Consider the following 7,777-nt stretch of genomic DNA (forward strand, 5'->3'; position numbering starts at 1 on the left):
GCCTGGGGACGCTGCGTTTCATGCCCGCAGGTCTCGATAGACATGTCGAGAGTCCTCCAAGTAGGCGATCAGCTCAGCGGAAGATGTTGGTGCACTCCATTTGCTCCGGAGTTGTTTGTTTGGTCAGTATGATTTAGATGTGTATTGTTTGGTATGGCGGGGCTTTGTCCCGACCTTTATAAAAATTATGTATTCTTAGAGGCTTGTAGACAGATGTCATGTATATGAAAGATTGTATGGCCTTGTTGACCTATGTTTAGAATAGGAGTAATCGTTTTGGTCTTATAGGCCAGTATGTCACATGTATAAATTTTATATCAGATTGGGTCGTCTTATATTGAGTACTAGTGATTATACCTCGCACGCTTCGCGCGAGAAGATATTAAAATATTTTTGCCAACTTTTATTAAAAGAAATTTATCTTCACTAAACTGGTAAATGACCTTTTACAACACGTAACATACCATTGCATATATAATTTTTTTAAATACACTTTTACCTTCGATATTGTTTAAAATGTGATCTTTATACTTCAAGTGAAATACAAAACTTCAAATAAAGGACCTATAGCTTCAAGCTAAATAAAACGCTCCTCTATCTTAACGATACCAATACAAGCATCTACCGAGTAATTAACTATATTTAACTCATCAAGATTGAAGTTATATAAATATACTCTTCTATAATACAAAGAGAAAACTTGATCAGATCTTTAAACACTTGCAAGTGAAAGCCAAAACGTCGAATAACCTATAGCTTCATCTAAATAAAATGCTTCTCCGTCTTAATAAACCCATACAAGTATCTATCAAGCAAGTAACAACATTTAACCTGTTAAAATTAAAGTTATATAGATATACCCTTTTATCTTACAAACAGAATAATTCATGAGATCTTTAAACATTCAAGTGAAAGACAAAACTTCAAAGATATTAAAGTTTCATAGTATCAGATACTTGTATATGCTCCTGCTACAATTTTTCATGGAGCCAACAATACATCCAAGTCAATGATTCAACAGATAATAAAGACTCCATCTTCACATGATCTTAAATTTTAAAAATATGCTTCATTCAAGACACATTCATACTATGCACAAGAACAGTGTACCACAGCGCTCCCAAATTTATATGCTTTCAGTATTAAACTCAAGAAAACTTATTAAATTTTAGTTAACATTTGGAATAGAAATCACTGAAATTTATACTCTCATAGGCAGCATACTTCTCAATTTGAAAGTTTACTTTCATGAAAAATTCAGCATTTTGTAGTCCATTAGTGACCTTGAATGCCTTGGAGTATACGTTAATCAATTCCTGGGAAGCAAAAAAGATTAACTCCGAAAGGTTGAGGCCAATTGATTTCTTTAACAACTCATAGTTTTATAAATAGTACATGGAAAATAAAGAGACGAAGAAATTCACATTAACCAATTAATTAAGTTTTAAGTTGCCAACATGTCTGACCACTAAACTGAATCATTAGAATCATGCATAATTAATCAACAAACATATCTCTACCACTGATTTTAGCCTAACTATCGGATAGACATGGAACTTGTTTTTTATAATAGGTGCAAACCTGGGTTGAAAGTTGTCCAGGACCATCTCCATCACTAAAAATTGGAACAATGTTAATGTCTATTGCTCCTCATTTTCAAACTCTCATAAAATTGTATCTTAAGAGCCTTCCACTAATTTTAAGTGTATCTACAAAGCAAAGTCCATTAAGATTACCAGAAATCCAACAATAACAAACTCGAGAGAAACAGTTAACAAAGAGAAACCTCCAAGTTTCTTTTTTTTTTTCTTTTTTTTTTTTGGTTGATGTAGATGAAAATTCTAATGCATTCTTGTTGTCAGTATTCAATAGTTCGTATCTTAGTCTGAAAAGACAAAAATATCATCTTGACCTCACTACACATTCATAACAAATTTGATTGGAACATTCAATTAAGAGAACTCATACTAATGAGTCATAGTCATTGCAAACACGGAGATCCACATCAATCTTGTACTTGGTTGTTCTCTCAAAAAAAATTGTAGAGTGTAAAGGGTGTCTCTAGATTTGAATTGCTCGTATATCAAGCTTTGTAAGTTGCATTCCAGGATGAAGATAGAGAAGTGATCCAAAAAAAAAACTCTGATTACCAACTAACAGAAAATGCAATGCATAACCTGTACTTGGTAACAAAATCCCAAAAGTGAATATTTTTTAAAAAAAAAAAAAATCAAAAGTTACAAGTAATCAATAAATATTTAGTTCCCACAAATTTAAGGGATATGCATAAAACCATATAAGAATGGAATTTATGTATAGTCCATTGAAGATGAGTTGAAAATGATTAATTGCCCATTTTAGGTTAATTAAGTCGTCTCCCGAAGTGGGCAACGTAAAGATGCGCAGTCAATTGATACAATTAGCCTAAAATCAAGTAGGAATTAGAGAATTTTTGATATAGAAATACATGAGATACCAATCAAAACATGAAAGAGAACAAAAGACAATAAAATTTCAAAGACAGAGAGGAGAGATACACCTCAGGGGATTGGGAGAAAGAAGAAGATGGAACACAAAGGAAGGAACAGATGGGGAATTCATGGATGGGGAAGAAGAAGCGAAATGGAATAAGTGTAAGTAAAGACTTTTGCTGGAGAATTTTGGACTATCAAATAACGCTTGTGGCTTTTGTTGGTGACTATTGGACTATCCAGTAACAATTGTTTCTCTTTTGATTAGAGGTACCTTTTCGGATAATTGAACCCTAAAATAGAAATAAAAGCCTAAAAATTTGAGAAATTAGATAAATGTAATTCCTGTGCAATGACATATGCCACGTCACATTTCAAAACCCCTCCTTTATAATTATATATAGATTCCCTTATGTTTATTCTGGTTAGCCCATGACGGCCCGTTTGGCCCATTTGCCAATGATAGTACGATAAGAAAGATACGTATGTTGGTACTCGGTTGAGTAAGGTACCGGGTGCCCGTTGCGGCCCATAGGTTTGGGTCGTGACAATGTATGATCTTATATCATTTATATAAATAAATATGCAATATACTATAATTATTCCATAAATATAAAATGAAATTATTTCATTATTATACCTTTTATAATATTAAATGTTGCTAATTAAATATGTAATATACCAAAAATTACGTTTGGTGGAAGTCATATTCATGCGAGAAATTAGGAATAGATTGTGTGAGATTGTGTGAGAATTGGTTGATCCATGGCAGAAGAAATAAACTAGATATTTTCAGTTGTTTGCTTCCTATTAGTTGCTTTTCATCTTTTTATATAATATATGGATATGGAATATATAGAATACAAAGGATTATGGCCGTTACGAATAATGCAATTGTCGGACTCTAAGGATGTCAATCATATTAATTGAGGAGAACCAGTGTACTAAAATTCTTTGAATGTGTGATTTAAGGTATAGGGTTTAAAGGATTTTAGTTGTCTTGGGTGTAAAATACCTAATGCTGCTACATCAGTGGAAATTTTCCTAAAATTTTGCCTAGTAATGTTTTTTGCTCCTTCTAATAAGCCTTAAGATGAACTTTTTGTAAAGTCATACATCAAATCTGGATTTCTTCGAATTGAGTTTTTTGGGTGTTGAACTAACACAATGGCCGCAACACAAGGTGCACTGATACACAGAAATGTATGTCATCTGATTCCCTGTTTAGCTCATGTGCATAAGCTCTTCCTTGTGTAGCTTTCTATTATCAATCGCATCAACTTTAGTTAAATAACTTGCTTCAATTAAAGAACAAGAACCATGATAGAATAGGAAGTTAAACTATCAGGAACCATAAAATGAAGTTCAACCTTCACACCCAATAGAGAGAGGCATTTTGTTGGATATCCATAACACGATACAAAGTTACAATAGGTTAAACTTGTGATACCAGTATGTAATATGGCTAAGATCCAAGCAAATATAGGAAAAAGTTGCATGGCCTATACTTGAATGCCTAATTTTGAAACCTTCATACTAGTAAGAAACTCATTGTAGTGAACTACACCAGTACGTAGAAACAAGGATAGAATCCAAATCCTCATCTCTTCTTGAAACCATATTTTTTCCGTTCATAGAACAGATCTGTTTTAGCACTACCCAGATTGACAATCTTGGGACAACCATCCCTATCTTTCTCCTGCTGAGTACATTCTTTGCAATAATATGCATCAGAAATGCCCACACCTCCGCAGATGACACAACGGCCCTGAAATGATCCATAGTTACATTCATCACAAACTCGGACAAGTGTGCAAGGACGCACATAGGAATCACAAATCACACATTTTCCATCACATTTCTCACAAAGTCGCCCAATAGCTATTCCTGGCTGCTTCCTGCACATGATCAAATCAGGGTGATGCTTGGCCATACTTCTTGCGGTGAGGTCTTAACCTGCAAAAGTAAAAACGAGGCAACAGTCATTAGCAGACAGCAGACACAAAGCAAAAGAATGTACTTCAATCTATATGATTACATATTAGTGTGGCAGAAAGCATAGTATAACTAAAACAAGACGTAGAAGCAATAACCAATATAAGTAGAAAGACAAACATTATCTCCTGTAACATTTATAAGGCCTACAGATGAGAAGGAACAACTATGTCTCGATCCCAAGCTAGTTGGCTGATGAATTCTTAATATCATAATGCTCTCTGTTTGGGTCCATAATACTTCAAAACTCCGTAATTAAGGATTATCTAACACTCGAAGTTCTCTAATATACTCTAGCGGCCCCAACTCTGAACCTCTGTTCGAAAAGTTACAAGAATCTTCATATCAAGTAACAACAAAAAAGAAGCCAAATTTGCCATGTAACAGACTCCGACGCAGCCAGTCCACTCGGAACAGACATCTTTTAAAGCCTTTGCCGAAGTCATTTCTGCAACCTAGCAGAGTTGAAATGAAAGAATGTTACGGATGATTACTCGATGGACAAGGTTAGTATAGTCTCTTAGTTACACAGGTATTATTTATACCCGATGTAAAGGGTTAACTAAACAGAGGATAACAAATACAGAGTTTTGTACTGTGATTATATTCTGCTATACCTCAAACCAAACATCCCCTAAGACTACTATAACAAGCACTAGTCTTCTAGTTTGTATCACCTATACAAAATTTTAACTTCCATTTTTTCCATCTTTTGCTAGATCTGCCTGGATTCCAAGATACAGATAAAAAGGAAAATGAAGAAAAAAGCATCAGTGGTAGGATTGTCCAAAACAACTTTATTTCCATCAGTTTTGACAATGCCTAGATGAAGATAGAACTAGCTCTAACACTGCCCCTCTCCTTTGGCTTCTATTCTTCTCACCTGATAAGGGTTCGTCAAACATTATAGACAACTGTAAAACTTGTGAGTTCCATAAATGATTTTTTCTTTTTCTTTTTTTTGTGTGTGTGTGTGTGGGGGGGGGGGGGGGGCCAAGGAACCCGGGGAAGATAGATTGTAACAACAAGGGAATGTTAGATCAGCTATTTGATTCTCAAATTCTGGACTGCTTATCAACAAGAAAGCGCTCTCAGAAATTTTCACAAGAGAAATATCCTGCATTTAAGTTATGCAGTTGCTAGTGACATCATGCATTTTGCAGGCAGAAAACAGCTTCTATGCACCTCTAATTTAATCCTCTCCACAAAAAATAACATTGGCATCCACATCAATCCTGCCAGAAATTGTTATGGTTATACAGTTGATTGTTACTAGTCATTCTTCGTGGTTAGTTAAGGCACAAGTTTTACAAACATTAATTATAATCCCAATCTTTGGATTCTTTTATAACATCATCAGCAGGTTCAAGGCTTGCCAGGCCTTATCCTACTTTTCATGAACCTATATTAATTTGGTTCCACAAAGTAATCAATCTTTAACTCACCATTTGGATTCTACTCATGAAGTCTTTATCTAATTCTAATGATTAGGAGAATACCACAGAGGCACAGAGAAACAGGACGTCCAAGTTCTTTTGAGTTTTGAACCTACACTTCAAATAATTTCATATAGTTGGATTCTCATATAGAGAATCACTTTTCTTTCTCTGATGAAATCTTCACCTTCACATCAATAGGACAAAAAAGTCCAGACACTTATTCCATAGTCTTACTGGTTAATCTTCTCAACATTGAACACCCATAGAAGCAGCCCCTCCCCCAATTCAATTCTTGACAGGATATAAAAGAGACATTTGCCCCCAGGGCCTAGCTCAAGTGGCAAAGGGTGGTGGATTTGTGTCTTAGGTCACAGGTTCAAGCCCCCACACCATGCAAAGCAAAGCCTGGTATTTAAGTAGAGAAGGGTAGAGGGGCGGGCCCATTATCCACCGAGTTTCGAAGGCTGCGGTTGGTCCAAAGGATCGGTCCCAGACGGATTTCTCGGTCATAAAAAAATTTTAAAAAAAAGAGACCTTCGCATATATATTGTCTAAGCCGATCTCGATTACTATTAAATGTATACAATCATTGGACCATGATAAATTGATCAATAAAGTGGATTCAAATCCTAACAAAGACAGAAAGACGCTAAGTGATTTCTTCTCATATGTCAAATCTTTAATGAGTATAGTTTCCGGATAGCTATGCTAGTGGAAGGTAACAAGTACCCAGTGCGATAGTACAGATACAAGCAAGCTAGCCCAAACACCATCGTTAACGGAACAAAAAAGCAAACCTTAATAAGTTTATTTCGTCCTTCCCCTAGCACATGACTAAGCCTATTGTCAGTTATCAAGAAACACTCAGAGTTCAACATCTAGCATACACAGTAATTATTACTCTGGATAACTCAGCAAAGCTTAAATTTACTTTCCTAGCAAAGGTGCTATATAAAAGTTAAATGCTTTTACTATTTCTAATTGAGGTTAACATTAATCCATAGTTTACTTAAATCTGCTGCTGCAACAAAAGTAAATTGGTTTAATTCTATGAACTCAATTACTAATACCTAAACCAAAAACTAACTTTTTTATTATGATTTTAATTAATTCGTTGAATTCAAACACAAAACAAACGGAAAATCAAACAAAACATAATTAAATTAGCTAACAAATAACAACATGGAAAGATGTAAAGCGAACCTGATTCGAGGAATGAAGCTTCTGGAACCGAAAGCCACAGGGTTTTATCTGCAGAGAGTGAAAAATAGCCCAGCTGAGTATCGAAGATGACCCGAAAAATATTGAGGCCCGTGTATATATATATATAATGGGCGAGAGGCGGTGGGCTGGCCCACTTGAGTTGCCCAATCCATTATATGATTTGGGTTACCGGATCTGTACATAGATAGCCAATCAGATTTATTGCTTATTTTTTAGGGATTTTTACACGAATAGCCCGTCATATTCATTGTTTATTTTTTCTATCCATATACATAGTTTATACATTGATGATACATAATTATACACATATAATACATAAATTATACATATATTATACATTCAACAACTATCTTTAGTTTAAGCAGTTTGGTAGGCGGCTATTTGAGTGAATTCTTATGCCTATTTTTTAACCTTTTTCGTTGGTTATTTTAATTTAAAAAGTTAAGTGGACGACTATTTAGGTTAATTCCTCTACTTACTTAACATTACTAGCCTATGGGCTTTATTGGGATAGGAAAGTGGAAATGACACCATGCAGTCACTTTTAAGCATGTTGTTTAATACATAATCATAGTTTATAGTGTATTTAAATATTAGCCAATTCGTTCAAACTTCAAGACACAGCGTCCTGAAATTTAAACCTCAAGG

The 7,777-nt window shown here is 34.7% G+C and overlaps 1 non-coding gene across 1 annotated transcript; it reads right to left on the reverse strand.

Annotated features, from left to right (window-relative positions):
* Positions 1-3,830: 3,830 nt before the first annotated feature.
* LOC107765645 (uncharacterized) lies at positions 3,831-7,201 on the reverse strand. The gene is made up of 2 exons (XR_012704544.1): positions 7,109-7,201; positions 3,831-4,427 (listed from the first exon to the last, which is right to left on the reverse strand). It is a non-coding gene; the product is annotated as an uncharacterized LOC107765645 (transcript).
* Positions 7,202-7,777: the final 576 nt, after the last annotated feature.

This window comes from Nicotiana tabacum, chromosome 21 (assembly GCF_000715075.1).
Source record: "Nicotiana tabacum cultivar K326 chromosome 21, ASM71507v2, whole genome shotgun sequence".
Taxonomy (NCBI): domain Eukaryota; kingdom Viridiplantae; phylum Streptophyta; class Magnoliopsida; order Solanales; family Solanaceae; genus Nicotiana; species Nicotiana tabacum.